Raw genomic sequence first — 20,280 nt, 5'->3', positions numbered from 1 at the left:
GCATAAAATGCTTTAGTATTTGTTTAAAATGCATAATTGATTATCTTGCATAGTATAACTGAAGTATTCTGCTTTCATACAATATTTGTTATTCTTGCATAACTTAAGTATCTTTCTTCATCATTGTACGTGTTACCGTTGTAACTATGGCTTCTTTATGGTATTTGTTATGAAGCCACTACATTAACAGTTGACAACTTTGATTTCAGTAAGGTATTTGTTGTGACTTCTCTGAGCGAGATTAACAGTGGCTACCGTATTATGTTAGTTGGCGGTTTATGTAAATTTCTGTTTGTTAAACGGTGTGTTACCTGTGGATTATCGATTAATGTATATGTTTGAGAGACTGTCATGTATTATGTTTATTCAAACATATAACAATAGAAAATCAGAAAAACCAACTTCAGTCATTATCTCTTTCACTGCAAAGTCCGACTGCAGTCGATCCTACGACTTTGTGACATTTGCGACACTCGTCAAATTTTTATATTGTCTTTTTTATTCATCAGGTAGGAGCACTTTAGGGCAAATGCATAGCTTCCACTTAATAAGCATTAGATGTTTATCTTGGAATATTTACTTATTCATGAACCTGATCACGTGATTAGTATTGTTTCAGGGATGCAGAAAAAGGGAAGAATGTTGTCAACAAAGTTTCCAAGATGGCTTCGTGTAGGTGTTCGTCATTCACTGCAGCTCAAGTTTTGTAAATAACTCAGCAAGATTCAGACTCAAGGAGTGACTGCTTTGAGTACGAAAGCTCAGAAGAAGACTCGGAAAACAATGGTGAAGAAAGTACATTAAGCACACAAAGCAAATTGAAAGTAACCAAGATAGTAGAGACAGTTAAAACCACGAGGGGGCGTTGTTCCACTACAAGGGGAAGAACCACCATGGTTCGACAAAGGGCCCGAGGAAACATTCAGGAATTCCACCACAAGTACAGTCCCAATCTCTGCCTGAACCCTGACCATCGACCATTTCAGAACAGGATCTCAGTGGGAAACACTGGAAGAAATGGAAATGTTTGAACAGGATTGATTACCCAACTATGTATGTTCCAAACAAACTAGGAAAATGTGATGTTTATATGCTCATTTGTAATGAAGATATAATTTTTTTTATGTAATGCACTCCTATTTACAGTACTAACACGCAAAAACAATGTGACAACCAGCATGAGATAATAATGATACGTTGAGAGCAAGAGAGTTAAACAACAAGGTTCCAAGCTCAGGATCTTACATACAACCTCTTTAGTGACTGTAACAAATTATACAGTTCTTATATTCTTGGAGAGTTATTCCTATGAAACTGGTATGAGGACATACCAATGAACACCAATTACAGAAAAAATAAAATCTAGTGATATTAAAAGTTTACATAACTAAGTGTGTGGACCTAGACATTAAGTTATTTCACACTCTTCTTTATAAGGAATTACTAAATAAACTTTTATTTTTGAATGAACGTAAATAACACAATCATTTACTTTTCTCTTACAAACAACATTAATTTGGCAAAAATATTATTGTTTTGGAATCTCAATAGATGGCGAAAGTTTTTTGTTTTTTTTTGGAATTTCGCACAAAGCTACTCAAGGGCTATCTGTGCTTGCCGTCCTTAATTTAGCAGTGTAAGACTAGAGGGAAGGCGGCTAGTCATCACCACCCACCGCCAACTCTTGGGCTACTCTTTTACCAACGAATAGTGGGATTGACCGTCACATTATAACGCCCCCACGGCTGGGAGGTCGAGCATGTTTGGTGCAACGGTAATTCGAATCAGCGACCCTCAGATTACGAGTCATGTATAAAGGAAATCTAAAAACATTTTGCAACAAATTAATCCTAATGGTATTTCACTATCGTAAACACAGATGTATGAAGTGTAATTAACTTTATAAAAGTAAGTCGTAAGTCACAGCAGTAAGCATACGAACCTTTAAAGGTAAAATCCGGAATTTGATTCCTCAAGGTGGACTGTGTAACTAAAATATCACTCATACTTATTGTAATCTTTGAAATATAAACCTTGATCAAACATTTTTTACCGTTCTAATATCGAATAAAAGAAACTATTTAGAAGCACCATTTTCTGTTTACTTTTGTTAGAAAGAGCACAGACTTTCTTGTGCCCAGCGTTAAGTCTTGGAGGTCACACCGCTAAAAACCGGTGGTGGGCACGGCACAGACAGCCCATTCTGTAGCTTTGTGCTTAAAAAGAAACATAAAAATAAATTTTATCTTGGTCTTTATCAGTACAAAATGTAGATAAACAGATATTTTATATGTAAACCCTAATACAATTTACACATTTTGGAGAAGACGAGAAAATTTCACCGTACGCTTTGTTCTAATAAAGCGATATTTCTGACATATAAAATTCATCATAATTTATATGTTTTTGATGCGTTTGTTTGTAGGTAAGTAGAAAGCTTTACAATAGACTATTTGTGCTGTACGCACAACGGTTAACAAAATTCGGTTTTTAGTTCACAGACGTATTGTTGAACAATTAAGGGCCCTGGCCTGGCTCGGTGGTTAAGGCGCTCGACCCATAATCTGAGGATCGTGGGTTCGAATCTCCGTCACACCAAATATGCTCGCCCTTTCAGCATCGGGGACGAAATTATGTGACGGTCAATCTCACTATTCGTTGGTAAAAGAGTAGCCCAAGAGTTAGCGGTGGGTGGTGATGACAAGCTGCCTTCCCTTTAGTCTTGCACTGCTATATTAGGGACGGCTAGCGCAGGTAGCCCTCATGTAGCTTTGCGCGAAATTAAACAAAAAAGAAGGAAAAACTATCGGGTCATCCCATAAGTAATTTTCAAAAATGTAATACAGAAAGTGTATTATCATTTTTGTCTTTGCAAAAGGCTTTAATGACTGAAATATGTAGTAAGACGTGTATAAAAATGTTCACACAAATTAAAGAAACTAACCCAACTCCACTTTTAGATCATTTATCAAATAAACCCTTATGAAGATGGATGTGTCTGAGAAGCACATTAGGCATATAATGCTTTATGAATTTAAAAAAGACAACCGTGTAGCCGAAACTACACGAAATATTCAAGTTGTTTATGATGCGAAGTCTCTCAATGAAAGAAAATGTCGAAGGTGTTTTCAGAAGTTCAGATCAGGTGACTGCAATTTATGTGATGCGCCACGATCAGGTTATCCTATATAGTTTAACGATGACTTGCTGCTGGCTGCACTTGATGGAGACTGTGCTGTAACTGTTAAAGAACTGGCACAAAAGCTAATTTCAAACCATTCAACAGTTCACCGTCATCTACAGCAGCTTGAAAACGTTTCAAAACTTGGCAAAAGGGTCACCCATGATTTGACAGAAGCCAACCTTAGAGCAATAATGGACATTTGCACTTCTCTGCACTCTCGTAAATGTAACTCATCTTTTTTGGACAGGTTAGTGACTGGAGATGAAAAATTGATATTTTATAAAAATGTTAAGTGCCGCAGACAATGGCTACGTGCAGGTGAACTGGCTAAAGCACAGCCCAAAATGGACCACCACCCTAGGAAAGTCTTGTTAATCTTTCGGTTGGATATTGTTTATGTGATTCACTTTGAATTGCTGCTATTAATGTAACGATTACATAAGACTTCTATTGTCAACAGTTAGAGCGCTCAAAGTTTGCACTGAAAGAAAAGAGGCCTGCTTTGATCAGTTGTAAAGATGTTGTGTAACACCAGGATAATGCACGGCCTCATACAGCAAGGATCACATCTGTAAAGATTAAAGAGCTAGACTGGAAAGATTTCCACAACTTCCTTATTCTCCAGACCTTTCCCCATCTGATTATCATCTATTCCGAAGTTTGCAGAACTATCTTGATGGAAAAGAGCTTGGAACACATGAAATTGTCAAAACTACCTTCTCTGCATTCTTTTCCTCCAAACCCTAATAATTCTATAGAAGTGGCATTCAGAAGCTTGTGAATCGTTGGCAGGAAGTAATTAATAATAAAGGAACATTACGTTTTCAATAAGAAAATATATATTTCAATTCTTCAACAGTTACCATTAGAATGTGAAACACTTATATGAAGAAAAATAAAAATGCAGCGACCTATTGGCTAAATAACATATTCTTAAGTTTTATGTTACTATTATCAACAAAAGGAAAATTATGGCTCTATAAATTCAACACTTTTGGGTTAACTCAAATAATCACAAACAAACCTTTTGCACGTGTTTATCCAGAGATGGCGCTTACCGACAACATAGGTTATATAATGAATCTTGAGCAATGCGAGTGACTGAGTTTCACTGAGCATTACACGGATAGTGTAGCACTGCTAACGATAAAACGTAGTCACCATGACAAAATACAAAGTTTTTGTTACTAGGCCTGACATATCGCAGGAAGTGAACGACATGTTGAGGAAGGTATGTGATGTTGAATTTTATAAAGAACCCAAAACAATACCACGTGAGGCGCTTATTAAGGGTATTCAGGGAAAGGATATTATTTACTGTTCAACAACAGATATAATCGACAGCAACTTAAAGTAATCGCGACCAATTCTGTCGGGTACGACCATATTGATATTAATGAATGCAGGAAACGCGACATCCTAGTAAGTAATACACCAGGGATACCAACTGATAGCGTTGCCGAATTAACAGTTGCTCTTATGCTGATAACTGGGAGACGACTGTTTGAAGCTTCAAACGCTATAAAAAATGGAGAGTGGGTACATATGTGGGAGCCTTATTGGATGTGTGGTGTAGGACTTAAAAATGCCACTGTGGGCATGGGAAAAATCGGTCAGGCTGTTGCCGAAAGAATTTTATCATTTAAGGTCAATAAAGATGTCTACAATGATATACACAAACCTGTTGATGCTGTAGAAAGTATGGGAGCCCGCTATGTAGAATTTGAAGATCTTCTGAGGGAGTCGGACTTCGTTCTGTGTACGTGCAATCTGACAGACAAAACAACAGAACTGTTTACTGCTAAGTAGTTTAACCTGATGAAATCTACTGCTATATTTATCAACACGAGCAGAGGAAAAGTCGTCCAACATGATGATTTATACGATGCCTTAAAACATGGAAAGATCCGTGCTGCTGGTTTGGATGTCATGGTTCCTGAACCGATACCAAAAGATCACAGACTCACCACTCTACCAAACTTGGTCCTTCTACCCCACATAGGAACTGCAGAAGTAACAGTTAGACAAAATATGGCTAAACTCGCGGCAAGAAACGTCTTGTCGTATTGCGATGGGAAAGGTTTGATAACACCGATCCCAGAGTTAAAAGATGTTCAACACAAGGTGGATAAAAAAAAACTAGACTCACTCCAAATAGTTACGTCAAGTTTGGATAAGAATGTAAGACGTTTTCTGTATTATTATTTTAATAGCAAAAATACTGCCTCTCTAAATAAGAGTTGAATGTAATTATGTTGTTTGTTTTGTAAGTAGTTCGCTATTAACTAGTAACTAGCTCACTTTCCTCTACTCTTACACTGCTAAATTAGGGACGTCCAATGTAAATAGCTCTCGAGTAGCTTCACGCGAAATTCCAAAAACATTCAAGCATCATGGACTTAATGACCAAGCACAATAAGCGTGGAAGTCTCCAAATCACAAGAACGGTTTAGGCCCACCTTGATAGACACTGTGTAACAGGTCGAGCACAAAATTATGTCTGTAGTTACTTTCAAATTGTTCCTGTCTACTCACTCTTTTCTTGGATATCTTCATGCTTTGACCTTCTCTGCCGAATCACAGGTGAAATCGTTCTATTTAAACTGAAAGATAAGCATTAAAAAGATGATAGCGGAAAAATAAAAAGTTGTCAGTTGTTTAATTAATGATTCTGAGAATGTGGCTTTATCGATATGTACTGAATTTACTCTGAACGGTTAGATCTTAGTACTAACTAGTATGGAAACTTGAGAACGTTATATTTCACTTCGAATTTTATCAATTAGCAAGTGAAAACTTGTTTCGAAATTCTATCAAAAAGATACGTCCAAAACCACCCTCTGTAGGAGTTACTGGATTGAAGTGACTTTTGCGATTCAACAAATTATAAAGACACCCCTTGGCTCCTGGGAGACGTGTTAATAACAGAAGAATATATCGAACTTCACTTTCTGCATGTTAACACGTTGGCTTGCAAGCTTATTTTACCGACACTTTTTAGGGTCCCATTAGTCATTTTACAATTACTTTTTTAGAAAGAGTGTATGTGTAGCCGTTGCGTCCAAGCCAATAAGTGGTCTTCTAAAAAGAAAACAGAGAACGACTCACCGGTGGTTCGAGTGAGAGTCAATGTGTTAATAATATCTTGGAATACTATCTATAAAAATATAGATTATAGGATTTCGTCAAAAGGCACTGATATATAACTGAAACTCAATTATTTATAAATTCTCCTTTGGTTATTAATCTTTGCTTGTAGTTCAGTCCTGAATTTGTTGATGTATGTTGTATATAAACCAGGCTATTTTTGCTTTCAGATGGTTAGTTAAAGTCAAACTGTTTTGTCTGTCTCTAGCCAAATAACATATAGGATGTAATCACACACACACACACACACATATATACATACACTTAGTGGCACATGAAAATCTTGTTTTTCGTAGCGAATTGATATTGACACTGGAGGTGATCAGCTCACATGTATCCTACTTGGCATTGTGTATAATGTAAGACTTTTTTGTTGTTTTAATAACAGTTATCTAATGGTGTCTCAGAAGAGAAACCAAACTACTTTCAATCAGGATTTGATGAAGATAATGCGAAGTTACAATAATGAATTTATTCTTACGTTTTTAATATTTGGGTGAAAGTAATCTATGCTTATTTGCAGAAATTCATTGCTAATTCATCGATAACAAATACTTTGGCTAATTAACCTTTCTAACGAACAAACGCAGTAATTCTCACTGACTTGCATTGTACTAAAACATTTATTAACTCAATAATTCACTGATTCCGGAAGTTGTATTGTGTGTTTAGTTCTACACACGCCCCATCTCGAGGGAGAGGTGTCTACAGACTAAGAACACTAGAAATAGACTTTCGATACTTGTGGTGGGCTGACCACAGATGGCCCATTGTGCAGCTTTATGTTTATATACAAGCAAAGAAATTTCTATATACTATAGGAAGCACCCAGATTTTACCTTTCATTAAATTTTCTTTTTTGTTTCATCGTGATAAGTTTGTTTTGGAATTTCGCACAAAGCTACTCGAGGGCTATCTGTGCTAGCCGTCCCTAATTTAGCAATGTAAGACTAGAGGGAAGGCAGCTAGTCATCACCACCCACCGCCAACTCTTGGGCTACTCTTTTACCAACGAATAGTGGGATTGACCGCCCACACAGCTGAAAGGGTGAGCATATTTGTTCAGGTTCACAAAGAAAGAAAGAGATAACTGACCGATAGCTGACCACATGTTTGAAGGGGTTTGTGTAATTGAGTGTACGAATGTAGAGGGTGTGCTTGATGTTTGATTATATTTATTAATATTGTTTATGTATAAAGGTATTCCTTTGTATTGGTATTCATGTTGTTCTTTGATACAGTAATGTTAATCCTAAAAAGAATGGCAATATTTTTCATATATGCTTCCATGTTGTTGTTGTTTTTTTCGACTCTGTACCATGGTACATTTCCTGGTGAACCTCCTTTTATTCTGCCAGTTACTCAATAGAAAACTTATAAATACCACATTTCATCACATTCTCTAAGTTATTATTATTGACATTAGGTGGTGAATTACATGTTTTCTTTTATTGTCATTGGAACTAACTCTCATTTTTCCTAATTACCGTTAGAACTACGAATGAGCACAAAAGTTTCGTTAATGCACAAAATGAATTTGGTTTGTTTGTTTTGCGCGACGGGGATGCGAACTTCGGATTACGAGTCGCACGCCTTAACGCGCTTGGCCATGCCGGGCCAATAAATTTGGAATTAAAGACGTAGTGCATAACTTTTACTTAAAATCAGCACTTAAATACGTTTCAAATATTGAGGCCAAAAAGTCAAATAACTAAAACATTACCCACCATGCTTCACTAACATGCTTTTTAAGTGGCAGTTTTCAAGTCGCAAACTGAACACAGTAAAACAGAAACATATCTTTATGTACAAGAACTTTCCTGAACCTAACATGATTACATCAGTAAAATGATCTGATTACTCGCGTGGGCTATAAGTTGGGAACCAAATCCCTGGTTTAATTTTTTTTTAAATTCACTCTTCACATTTTCTCTGTCTAAATCATGCAAAGAGTATTATTTTGTATCATAGTAGGTCAGTGTGATAAATAAATGAAACCTTTATTAAAGTGAAAGAAGATCATATTTTTATGATAAATAAAATACCTTGTTAAAGGACCAAATAGAGCAAGACTAATTCCAAGAAAGGAATATGATAAGTTGAGAATATTTCTATGATGTAGCTTTCTGTGTCCAAAGGTCAGTATTCATGTAAAATGATGACGTAAAAATTATATAAATAGTTAATTAAGCAATGAATACTCTCTTATCCACTAAGTGACATGAATTATTTTAACTCGGTGAAGCTCTGATATTAGCGGTTGCTGGATATTTGGTTTTAGTTTACTTATGGCTCAGTTACAGTTCTTGACTAAAGAATCTAGTATAAAGTTATTAAGCATGTATGTTGCTTTTTTTCTTTTTCTGGAGCTAATGATAGTTTATAAAAATTGTGCAGTCAGTGCTGCATTTTTTTAAATCTAAATTAAAATTTTCATTGTGTGCATTAATTATGGCATAATGACCAAAATAAAAATATATGTTGTGCAATATGATAATCAGTAAATATAATTAGAAAAATATTATTTAGTTTATATGCAAAAACGGCTCGTTTGGGTTGAGAAAATATTTTACATAGAAGTGCGAACAACGTTTGCAAACAAAGTTTTACACTTAAATCTTAAACCAAACACATATTTTTTTTTTTTAATAGAACAAATTTTGTTCTATTGTTACTGTGTCCACTACTATATAAACATTGATGTCTGGAGATAAAGGTTGTCAAACAGCATGTTAACAAGTGTTTGTGTGCACGTGTTTATTATATATTTGTATATAAGTTCCAAGAAAACACTATTTTAGTTTCACAAAAGTTAACATTTTACAAAACTATTATAAATGTCTACCATTTTTAAAACAAAATGTATAAACTATTAAACTTTCTATATAAAACCTTATATTTTTATAAATATTTTAATTCCAGTAAACGTTTATTTTGTCGTGTTTCCAACTTTAAGGTAACAGAGTATCAGTTCCCATAAAAATGATACAAGCTGAAATATCCTGCAATAACATAAAATTAATTACTAAACCAATCACGGTTCTTAACTGTCTGTGATTTTTATGATTAGTCAGTAAGAATAACGTCATACAAACAATGTATTTTATTGACTGATTCACTGTGATAGTTACCTGCCCCTAATATTGTTGTATATGTATTTTTTACCATTCAACACAATGGAAACCAAACAATACATGAAGTAAATTATATATGTAAAAACAGCTGGTTTGTGTTGAGAAAATATTTATGTATAGGAGCGAACAACTTTTGACCTTCTTCGGTCATCGTCAGATTGACAAAGAAAGAAAGAGGTAACTGACCAAGAGCTGACCATATGTTCGAAGGGGGTTGTGTAACTGAGAACAAGAATATATAGGGCGTGCTTGATGTTTGATTATATTTTTCAATAAACACAACTTGATATGGTGAGTGAAAACATTCACATTAATAAACAATTAACATGAGACTGACATGTATACACTTCCTTCTAGATGCCTTAGACATGTTAAAGAAAGACAGATGACACAAACTAACATTAAGTCTTTTCCATAATATGATTCGTTTGTTTTTTGGAATTTCGCACAAAGCTACTCGAGGGCTATCTGTGCTAGCCGTCCCTAATTTAGCAGTGTAAGACTAGAGGGAAAGCAGCTAGTCATCACCACCCACCGCCAACTCTTGGGCTACTCTTTTACCAACGAATAGTGGGATTGACCGTCACATTATAACGCCCCCACGGCTGTGAGGGCGAGCATGTTTGGCGCGATCCTTGGATTGCGAAGCGCACGCCTTAACGCGCTAGGCCATGCCAGGCCCAATATGATTCGTTAGAGACTGATAAAGACGCGAGAATCTAAGACGTACAGTTAACTCTGAGTTGGTCATCGCTGTTAACAAGATAAAGTGATTTGATAATTTTATAACAAAGAGGAAGAACTGTAAACATGTTTATTTGGTTATAAACCGACAGATTTATATACCAGATTGTTTTATATACCAGTTGAGATGATTGTTTACCATATTTCTTTTCAGAAGTTCTAGATCTGGCTAATAAATAATAATACGTTTCTAAATATTTGAACACAGTGATAAATTAATCGAAATACATTATATTGTACTTGTTTCTCTGACTAATCAGTCTAATTGTATGATTTGATTGAAATAAAGTGTAATATCTAATGTATTTACTAAGTCTCTGTTTGTCTTCCTTTATTTATCAATCAAATTTTGAGACATAAAATGCTCAGCTAAACGGATTTCTTGTATTCGAACTCTACCATTCCTGTTTTGAAGGCGTTAAAAATGTGACAGCCAATCCCACTTTAGTCTGTCGCTTCAAGAATTAGGGACGACTAAAGGAGACATCTGTGGAAGAAAATCAGTGAACAAACCACCTGTTAATAAACCATGATGTATTCATGGTAGAAAATTTGAAAGTTTCTAGTTACACTTTGCTTTGTTTGATGGATTTAAAGCAAAACAAAAACAAATGTTCAAAAATGATTCATTGGTAAAAGATTGTTTCGGAATCAATAAGCATGTGTTTAATATTATTTTTTTCGTAACCACTTCGAGATTAATAAAACTATAACAGCAGCTCCATCTGCTGTTTAGTGTTTAAATTAGAGCCGATGTGACTGTTGTGACACTACGATGAGCATCAGTGCAACTAGGGTTGATTACATTATTTATGTCAGTATAACTGGTGTGAGACGATTTAGGTGTCAGAATGACATTTGAGAAACGATTATAGGAGTCAGTGTGACTAACACTGTTATATTCCTCAGTGTAGCTGATTTGACTATTTTATAGGTGACAGTGGCTTGTGTGAGACCGTTATGAATGTCAACATTACTGAAACTGTTATAGATGTCACTGTGACTGGCTTGAGTCTATATGTAGGTGTCAGAGTAACGTGTATGAGACTGTTATAAAGGTTACGCACGTGACTTCATGCACCTGGTCGACTTTGTTTATTCCGCTACATTGGACCTAATAACAAAATAATAAAAATACAGAAACCCTATTTTCAGTTAAATACTTAGAATTGAATCGTGTAATAATACTAGTTGGTTGTGATGCTGTTGGTTGAAAAATACAGGGTTGACATTTGGTTATCTTTGTTGGTGTCTCCATGTAGAATAATGTGGCTGCTGCACGTGAGTAACACCATCATATTCCTGTTATGCACGTGCTACGTACAGTCAAGTCCTGACCCTCTAGTTGAACTACAACCCATACAAACAACTGTAAGACAGTGGTTGTGACTGACGTAGTTACAAACATATTCGTAACGTATTTAATGTGTTTTCTTTCGGAGAATGAAATTATCATGAATATTGGGCTATCTCCTGCGTCTACCGAGAGAATCGAACCACTGATTCTAGAGATGACATCTGAAGGTGCACCACTGTTTTATCGGAGTACATCACGAATATTAATATCAGAATCACAAAAGCTTCAAAAACAGACATTTTGTGATACAGACCCAATCAAGCCCAACTAAAACAATACTCTATCCTAACCATAAGTTATGATTACATATATAGGGTAGCATGTGAAATACACCCTTAATATATAAACTTTTGTTCATATGTGAACTACTGGTAAGTTAATCACCACCGTGTTGGTCCTAATGTTTTTAATTACAGGATTAGTAGTTCACCAATATGAAAATAGAACTTTTGTAAGTTTTGAGTCATTTTAACAAATTAATTACACATATTTCATCAATACATTATATTATCTCGGAAACTGTAAGTATATTTACCAACCTGTAGGTGGTGCTTGTTTTACGCGAAGTGTGAATATTTGGATCAAATCACACATTAAAACTTTACTAGTATATAGTCTGTAAATTAAAATTTACATGTAGCGTATCGTTACAATACAAGCGTTGTGTAGATAAACAATTAGATCTAGATTCCAGGTCTAACGTCCCGGTATAGCCAGGTGGTTACGGTACTCGACCTGTAATCTGAAGAAAACAGCTCGAATCCCTGTCACAACAAGCATGCTCGCCTTTTCAGTCGAGGTGGCGTTATAAAATGAGTGAATCCCAGTACTTGTTGATAAAATAGTAGCCCAAGAGTTGGCGGTGGGTGATGATGACCAGCTGCCTTCCTCGTTTCTTAAACTACTCAATTAGGGACGGCTAGCTCAGATAGTCTTTGCGAGAAATTTCAAAAACAAACAATATAGGTATGACACAAAAAATGTGGTAAACGAACAACCTGACAAACAAGCTGATTCTCTTAAGGCAAAGAAAGATACCACCCATCAGCACACATGAATTACTGCTAAGTAAGTAAAGGAAATTATATAGAACACATCTGGGTCCAGTTTAACAATTTTTGTACCACTTCTTTACTTTCGACTACATTACCAAAATGAACGAGTCTGATACTGAACACCCAGCCTATTACAAGACAACTAAACTTTTTATACCTTCAATATGAGGCAATGAACCCTAAGTAACTGAAAACATCTAGGTATTCTGTGTCTGGAATGTCCATAACTGTGTCTCTGTGAACGGCAGCTAAGTCTGTGGTTATTGTTGCAAGGTTGAAATAGGAGTTCGTCATAGACATTCCAAATTACTAACATTTTACCTTATGTAAATCATCAGTCAAAACTGTAAACAGAAGGTTTTCCTGTATGCAATAAACGTTACAGAAACTCGTCATATTTACACACAAAATGTCAGATAGTAAAACTAGCTCCGCTTTCAGTTACCTCTACAAGTGTCACTGTGACTTCTGAGACATCAACATGGGTGTCACTGTGACTGAAGCGAAGCTGTTATTGGTGTTAATATCGTGAAAATGGTATTAATGAAGTAGCTTACAGTAAACACCCACTTCAACGAAACTATATCAAAATAAAAGTCGAATATTTCCCTTACATAATAAAGTATATCAGTGATATTGTGTTAATTGGTTTGGTGTAGTTTGAACTTTGTTTAAAGTCACATGAGAGTTATCTCCGCTAGCCGTTCCTAATTTAGCAGTGAAAGGCCGCCAACTCTTCACCTGGTCTTTTAGTCATGAAGACTGAGATTGATCGTCACTTGGTTGAAAGGACAAGCATGTTTGGTGGGACAGGGATTCGAACCCGTCACTCTCACATTGGGACTACTCATCTGGTCATACAGGACTAATATAGTGTTAATGAAGGTATACCAATAATATAGTGTTAGTGAAAGTTGTTGAAAATGTTGATGTATGTTGCCTTGTTTCTTAATTCAAGTTTAAGGATTATCTCCATCTTGAAAAGTCCTTCATGTGAACATATCTTCACAATCCATGTACATTATTATTTTTCATGATCATCACATACATTCCCAAACGTGACAAAGTATTAGTGACATCCAACTACATACTAAATTACAAATGTTGTTACTGTACCACTGGAACCTTATATTCAAGTTGTTGATTTGGTTATTCAACATTATTTTAATATAACATTCTGAACCCTGTGCATCCTACTAAAAAATATAAAATGTATTAAATCATCATACATGAACAATTTTAATATTTCAGTAAATATAGAAATGTTTTCTTGATAAGTTTCTGTTAAATAATAATTTAGTATTGAATGAATCAGGTAGGATAGAACATGTTATGAAGATTTTAAAGCTTGTTTGTTAGAATCTTTTAGACAAGCCTATCTAATAATAGTAGCACTATAAAAAGATACGATAAAATGTAAATTAGTTTGTACTTTGTATTTTCAGTGCATACTCGTTTTGAAATTAACAAATGTAAACGCATTCCTCATGTTGGTCAAGAACCAATGCAATAAAAATATGTCAAACTGTCTGTTCACTGTTTAAATAATTCAGACTTTAGTTCTTGTTTTTATAATTTTATTAATACAACACACCAACAGTTTTGAAAAATTTTGTTGCAAAAACATATACATGATTTAAATTATTCGTATCAATAAATAATCTGAACATGTGGATATAGTCTCTTTGAATCTCTTCTCAATAACATGTTTCGACAATATCGTTACCATAATTGATGTTTTGGACTACATAGAATCAGATATTACTGTTATTTCATTTAAATGTGTCATTATATCTGTGATCTGCCTTTACAGGTTAAACATACTGATAAGTTATGATGGTAAATATTTTGTATAAAGAAAGTCAAATAATTCTACTTTTGAACTTACAAACAGAAAAACCAGAAAATACGTTTATTTATGGTTATTTATATATACACTAAAATACACACATAAAATTTGAATACAGTTTTGGTAATGTCGATTTTCAGCTTTGCTTGACATCTGCAGTGTCTATATTTTTTAAAGAAAAGGTTATTGTACGTTGATTTAGAATTTATGAAACTTAATATTTCTCATACACCGTCAATATATTTCCGATAGATACCACTTCTCATAAGATGGCTTTACTGTTTAGTTTCTGCCGACACTTGTTCCACCTACCCAAGGTTTCAACAGGAACGTGACTACTTCTACTGTCGCAGCCGCTTCCAAGAAAAGAAGTACCAGAAGTGTGAGTCAATATCTTACCTAAACTCACACTGACTTGGTTGAGGAAACAGTGATGAGCACCCTTCGGAAAGTGTCCAAATGCATCTCTATTGGAGTGCAACATCCCAACCAGAGGAAAACACATGTGGGACAACGCTCATAACCAGATACAGTCTTCGCCCATGTTGACAGTACGTTTCACTAAACTGGCTGTTAAAAGAGGATGACATCCTTAATTGTAAATATGATGGTTGGTCCACCTTTCCCATGGTAATGTGTGATATCCTAGCCAACACAGTGCATTTAGACTAGTCTGTCTCCTTTCTATACCAGACCACCTGGGAATCAACCTTTTGAAGAAGTTATGACAGGGGTTTCTTAACCAACTAATACTATTTGGTTGGTCCAGTACTTTTCTAAAACCAGTTTTACCACAAACTAACCAGCAGGAGATTGTACAGTTATAACATTCTCTAGTGTAGTATAGTACAGGAAAAATGATATATAGAAATGAAAAGTAAATAAGCTACATGCACAGTTAATCCAAAAGCCACGTTTGAAACCGAAGAGTGGTGATAGTGGAATGATAATTTGATACCGAGTCTGATGAATGAGTGATATTTAAGGGGAAGTACTAAGAGGGGGTATTTTGTGAAGAAGGATAAGGACTGGAAATTAAGTTTGAGCTGGCCATAAATGTGTTATCAAAAGGACAGATGCAGGTGTGGACTGAGTGACGTATAAAACCTTGAGAAGAAAACATATATAAGTAACTTGGTCTAACTAAATAGAATTAATTTACTATCTAAGCAAAACGATGTGGTATTGGAGACCAAAAAGTTATGACTGTTCTTTCTGAGATGGGTGGTAAATGTGTACAGAGGTTGAGTATTTCACTAATTAGATAACTATCAGAACACTTGGGTATTGAAAGAACACACTCTACAAAGGATCTTATAGGTATTGAGTAATGGATACCAGGTTCCATTGATTCTGTTATACTCAGTAACAGATGTGAAAGTGAGTGTGACTCAAAGGTATAAGGACTTCCATTACAGCTATTACCTCCAGTAAAGAAATTACTTCACTAGTAGACAGATTAAGACTGCATCAATCTAAAAGAAAAGAAAGAAAATTCAGACCGATTGAGAAATGTGTTGAAAAATATCCCAGGTGAAAAGTGTATGAACAGTAACACGAAATTTAAGATTCGTGTTTAAATGGAGTGAATTTTGAAACTAGTTACTTAATAACTGTACAAAATAAAAGTAATAAACAGCATGAAAAGGTTAAAGTAAAAAAAAGAAGGAAACATTTTAACACATCATAAAACTATTGTGTCAAATGTAGAGATGAAGATTGGAACCCTATTTTATTATCTCCAACTGGTTAGTTCAAAAGACATCTGATTTTGGAAAAGTTAACATTTTCTTACATGAAAATGTGTTTCCATTAGACACTTACCATTTCACACAGATATTATATCTTCTGTGAACATCTGCCTTGAGTATCTGCATGACACTAGTTTTTAGGCAACTTCAATCTGAACTCACGTGATTCTTATTAATGGATAATGATGTTATTGTTTAATAGCTCCCTCTACACTGCTCCACTCATGAAATTTCATTATTAAAGAAAAAATAAGTCGTAATTACCCAAATGAACACATACGCATCAGAAAACTTGTGAGTGAAGCGGCTATTTGATAGGCAGATCATGATACAAATGATCTGTTTTCAAATTAATCGATTCAAACACATGAGAATATATACAGCAAATCCATTGAATGGATGCCGAATCATGACGGTCGAGTGTTTTAAAAAGAAATTAAAGATCTGATACCTGCTCTATAATTGATGTAAAAAATCACCACGAACTTATCAGAATGGATCATAATCAAACAATTCACAAGCAGTGGTAAGGAATACAAACATGTCCAATATACAGAAAAGAGGTCGGGCACACTGATGTGGAACAATTGCTTATGCTGGTACATATGTTTAAGATGATATTGTTGTTCAATGATGTATTACAACCAGTAAACATAACATTTCTGAAGAGGTGAGGGTTTGGTACGATTCAAAGTGAAGGAACCAAAACAGTCGGAAACAGGGAAAATAGTTGGGTCAAAAGGATAAAGTATTTGGTTGGGTGAGTAAGGATTTGAACATTTTGTCAATTCATCTAAAACGGGTTTCTACCATCAAAGATATCACTGGAGGACTCTTTCCATGAGTATGAAAACAGAAGGCTATCTTGCATGTAATAACGAAACCACAGACCAAGTCAACGGAGATGTAGAGTACACGCTTTGACCACCTGACTGAAATTATAGGAGACAATGTAGTGTTTGAAACAATAAATTATAACATCAGTGGATGAAGAAAAGCAAGCATCTAGAGAACTCTGTAATGGGAATAGGAAGAAAGGCGTTTGTAATATAGACCTGAATATGGAATAATGATCCAACGAAATGAAGAGAACTTTTCTAAATGAAAACGTTGCACAGATTAATAACTAAATACCTTCGTGTCTTTTTAAGGACATCAAGTAAAACCTTGTAAGATGATTGGTAAATTTCTTCACACCTAAAGAAAACAGAATAGATTTCAAAGTGAATGAAATTGAACAGGTTTAGAACTGATCGTTAGAGAGAAAAGAACTGGAGAGAAATCCTATGTGTAAGAATGGTTGTAATCCATCTGTTATTTGACATGTGGGATCAGAGGAAGAAACATTGTATAGAACAAGCCACAGCAGAAAATAGGATGGAACAAGAATCATTCCAAAGGGAACAGCATCTCTATGAAGTACTTCTGACATGAAATGAAGACGTAAAGTGCAAGGAGGCAAACAAAGACGGTTCAGGAAAAAACAGGGTAATTGTGTACTGGGTAGTTGAACTGAATAAATGGGTCAGCTTTCCAAAAAATTCAAAATTTATACCACAGTTTGTGAATCTAGATAGTGCATGTAAAATTAACTATAATTCTTAATCAGTAAATCAGCAAGACTACGAGGACCAGACATATAGTCCTGGAAATGTAGTTGGTGTAAAAAGAAATCAGTATGTATGCAGATGTAAGTAACTGATGAAAAACAAATAATACATCAGGATTAGATTTATACAAACGGGATTGTGAAAGAGGGAAAAAAGACCTGGAATGGAATATACATGAGAAATTAAGCCCACATAATGAGAGGAATACTGTACTCAGTGAGAAGTTCACATGGCCTTAGAAGTAGATAAACGTAAACAAACAAGCTGACCTTCTGCTGAAATTCCTATTGACATCGAAGGGATGAAAGAGTGTCAAATATATGTGAATAAAGTTGCAGGCTACAGAATGGTGTTCACTAATATATAAAAGTGGGTGTCACGTCATCAACACGTAACTTTCATCTCCTCGCCACTGTTGAAATTTCACTTATTGGTAAACATTCTTCTCTCACAAAGGATAGAGAAATAGTGATATGGACTTCTACGTTAATAAATAGAACAAAATGTAATTCGAGAAACAAAGCAAATCTCTGTTATTAAAAACTAGTAAATCTACAAAACAGTTTTTAAATACCACAGAGAGAACGAAAAAATAGGAAGTTAGTGTTTCTAAGATTGTTGGAAGACACATGCTGAACTATGAGAAATCTTATGAGTCAAGATGGCAATTGTCTAAAGAGAAAAATCTCTAAGGCAAACGAACAGAGAAGACATCTCAACTGTGTTAAAAGGTTTATCTTGTTTTAGAAGGAGCTGTAGCAGCCAATGAAAATACCAGTCGGCCGAGAAACTCCATTCCTACCATCTCCTGCAGGCTGGTTCTTTGGAGATCTGGTATGGAAAAGATGTGGACCAGTTTAGGTGTATTGTGTTGGCTAGGATGCCCCCAACCCAATCATGGGAAAGAGGGTGGACTACTTTAGATATGATGTTTTAGTTCGGATGTTTCCCACCCTATCATAGGGAAAGAGGTGGACCCGTTTAGATGTATCGCGTTGAGAAAAATGCTCCCCACCCAATTATGGGAAAGAAGGTGGACTAATTTATATATATTGTGTTTACTAAGATGCTCCTTACCCTATCATGGGAATGAAAGTGGACTAATTTATATGTATTGTGTTTACTAAGATGCTCCCCACTCTACCATGGGAAAGAAGGTGGACTAATTTATATGTATTGTGTTTCCTAAGATGCTCCCCACTCTACCATGAGAAAGAAGGTAAACTAATTTATATGTATTGTGTTTACTAAAATGCTCCCCACTCTACCATGGGAAAGAAGGTGGACTAATTTATATATATTGTGTCACTAATATAGTCCCCACTTTACCATGAGGAAGAAGGTGGACTAATTTATATGTATTGTGTTTACTAAATTGCTCCTCACTCTACCATGGGAAAGAAGGTGGACTAATTTATATCTATTGTGTTTACTAAATTGCTCCTCACTCTACCATGGGAAAGAAGGTGGACTAATTTATATGTATTTTGTTTACTAAGATACTCCCCACTCTACCATGGGAAAAAAAAGTGGACAACTTTATATGTACTGTATCTGCTAAGATGTCCCTCCCCCCAACATGGGAAAGAAGGTGGACCAGCCAGGATATCTACAATTAAAAATGTCATTTTACACCCAACGTCGTGACCCGTACTTTCAAGATAGGAAAAAGAGTGTACCTAGTTATTTACACGTTATCCCACAAGTGTGTTCTTCCAAGAAGAGAAGTCACACTCCGAGGGCATCTTGTGGACACTTTCCGAGGACTGCTCATCTAGGTTCCCCCACCAAGTCAATATGAGCTTCTCAATGTGTTTCCTGTTATTTTTAGGTAAGATATCGTGTCAAAGTTGATGTTTTCTTACACTGAAAATATATTTCCCATTGATACTTAACTCTCCTCACACTTCTGGTACTTCTTTTCTGTCAACTTTGAAGATTGTGTTCTACAGTAAATAGGAAGCCAGCTTCCAGCTTTGATAGTAGAGTATGTTTCAGTGAAGCGTTGTGCTTGTTTATTTACATGCTACAACGCAGATGAACCATTGTTGAAACGTGCGGTAGATGAGAATTTCAAGGCTAGTGGAACCAAAAATATTTTCGCATATTGAAGGCTGCACTGAACAATAATAGCTGTTATGTGAGAACAAAAGATATTCTATCGAAAATAGTATGAAACTAGATATTTTAGACTGTGTATAATCTGGTATAATCTTCTATGAGTATATAGTTTTAAATATTTTTCAAAACGATGCCTGAAAAAACATTTTGCGAATCTTATTACATTGTCCTTCCAAAATAAAGTTTGTGTCTGCCAATCAAACATTTCTAATACTCTGAATTCAACCAATTAATGTGGCAGACAAACAGAAATATCTTTTCTCCTTCGTTTCTTCTTATAGTTTCCATTAACACTTGAACCAGTAATTTCAAGTTATCTCAGATAATT

General features: G+C 35.2%; 1 pseudogene across 1 annotated transcript; it reads left to right on the top strand.

Annotated features, from left to right (window-relative positions):
• The first annotated feature begins 4,240 nt into the window (after positions 1 to 4,240).
• Positions 4,241 to 6,514, top strand: LOC143242525 (glyoxylate reductase/hydroxypyruvate reductase pseudogene; annotated as a pseudogene). The gene has a single exon (XR_013022859.1). The product of XR_013022859.1 is annotated as a glyoxylate reductase/hydroxypyruvate reductase pseudogene (transcript).
• The last annotated feature ends 13,766 nt before the right edge of the window (positions 6,515 to 20,280 follow it).

The sequence above is a fragment of the Tachypleus tridentatus genome, unplaced genomic scaffold (assembly GCF_004210375.1).
Source record: "Tachypleus tridentatus isolate NWPU-2018 unplaced genomic scaffold, ASM421037v1 Hic_cluster_2, whole genome shotgun sequence".
Taxonomy (NCBI): domain Eukaryota; kingdom Metazoa; phylum Arthropoda; class Merostomata; order Xiphosura; family Limulidae; genus Tachypleus; species Tachypleus tridentatus.
Note: the sequence above shows the minus strand (reverse complement) of the source record. Positions and strands in the feature narration are given on the sequence as shown.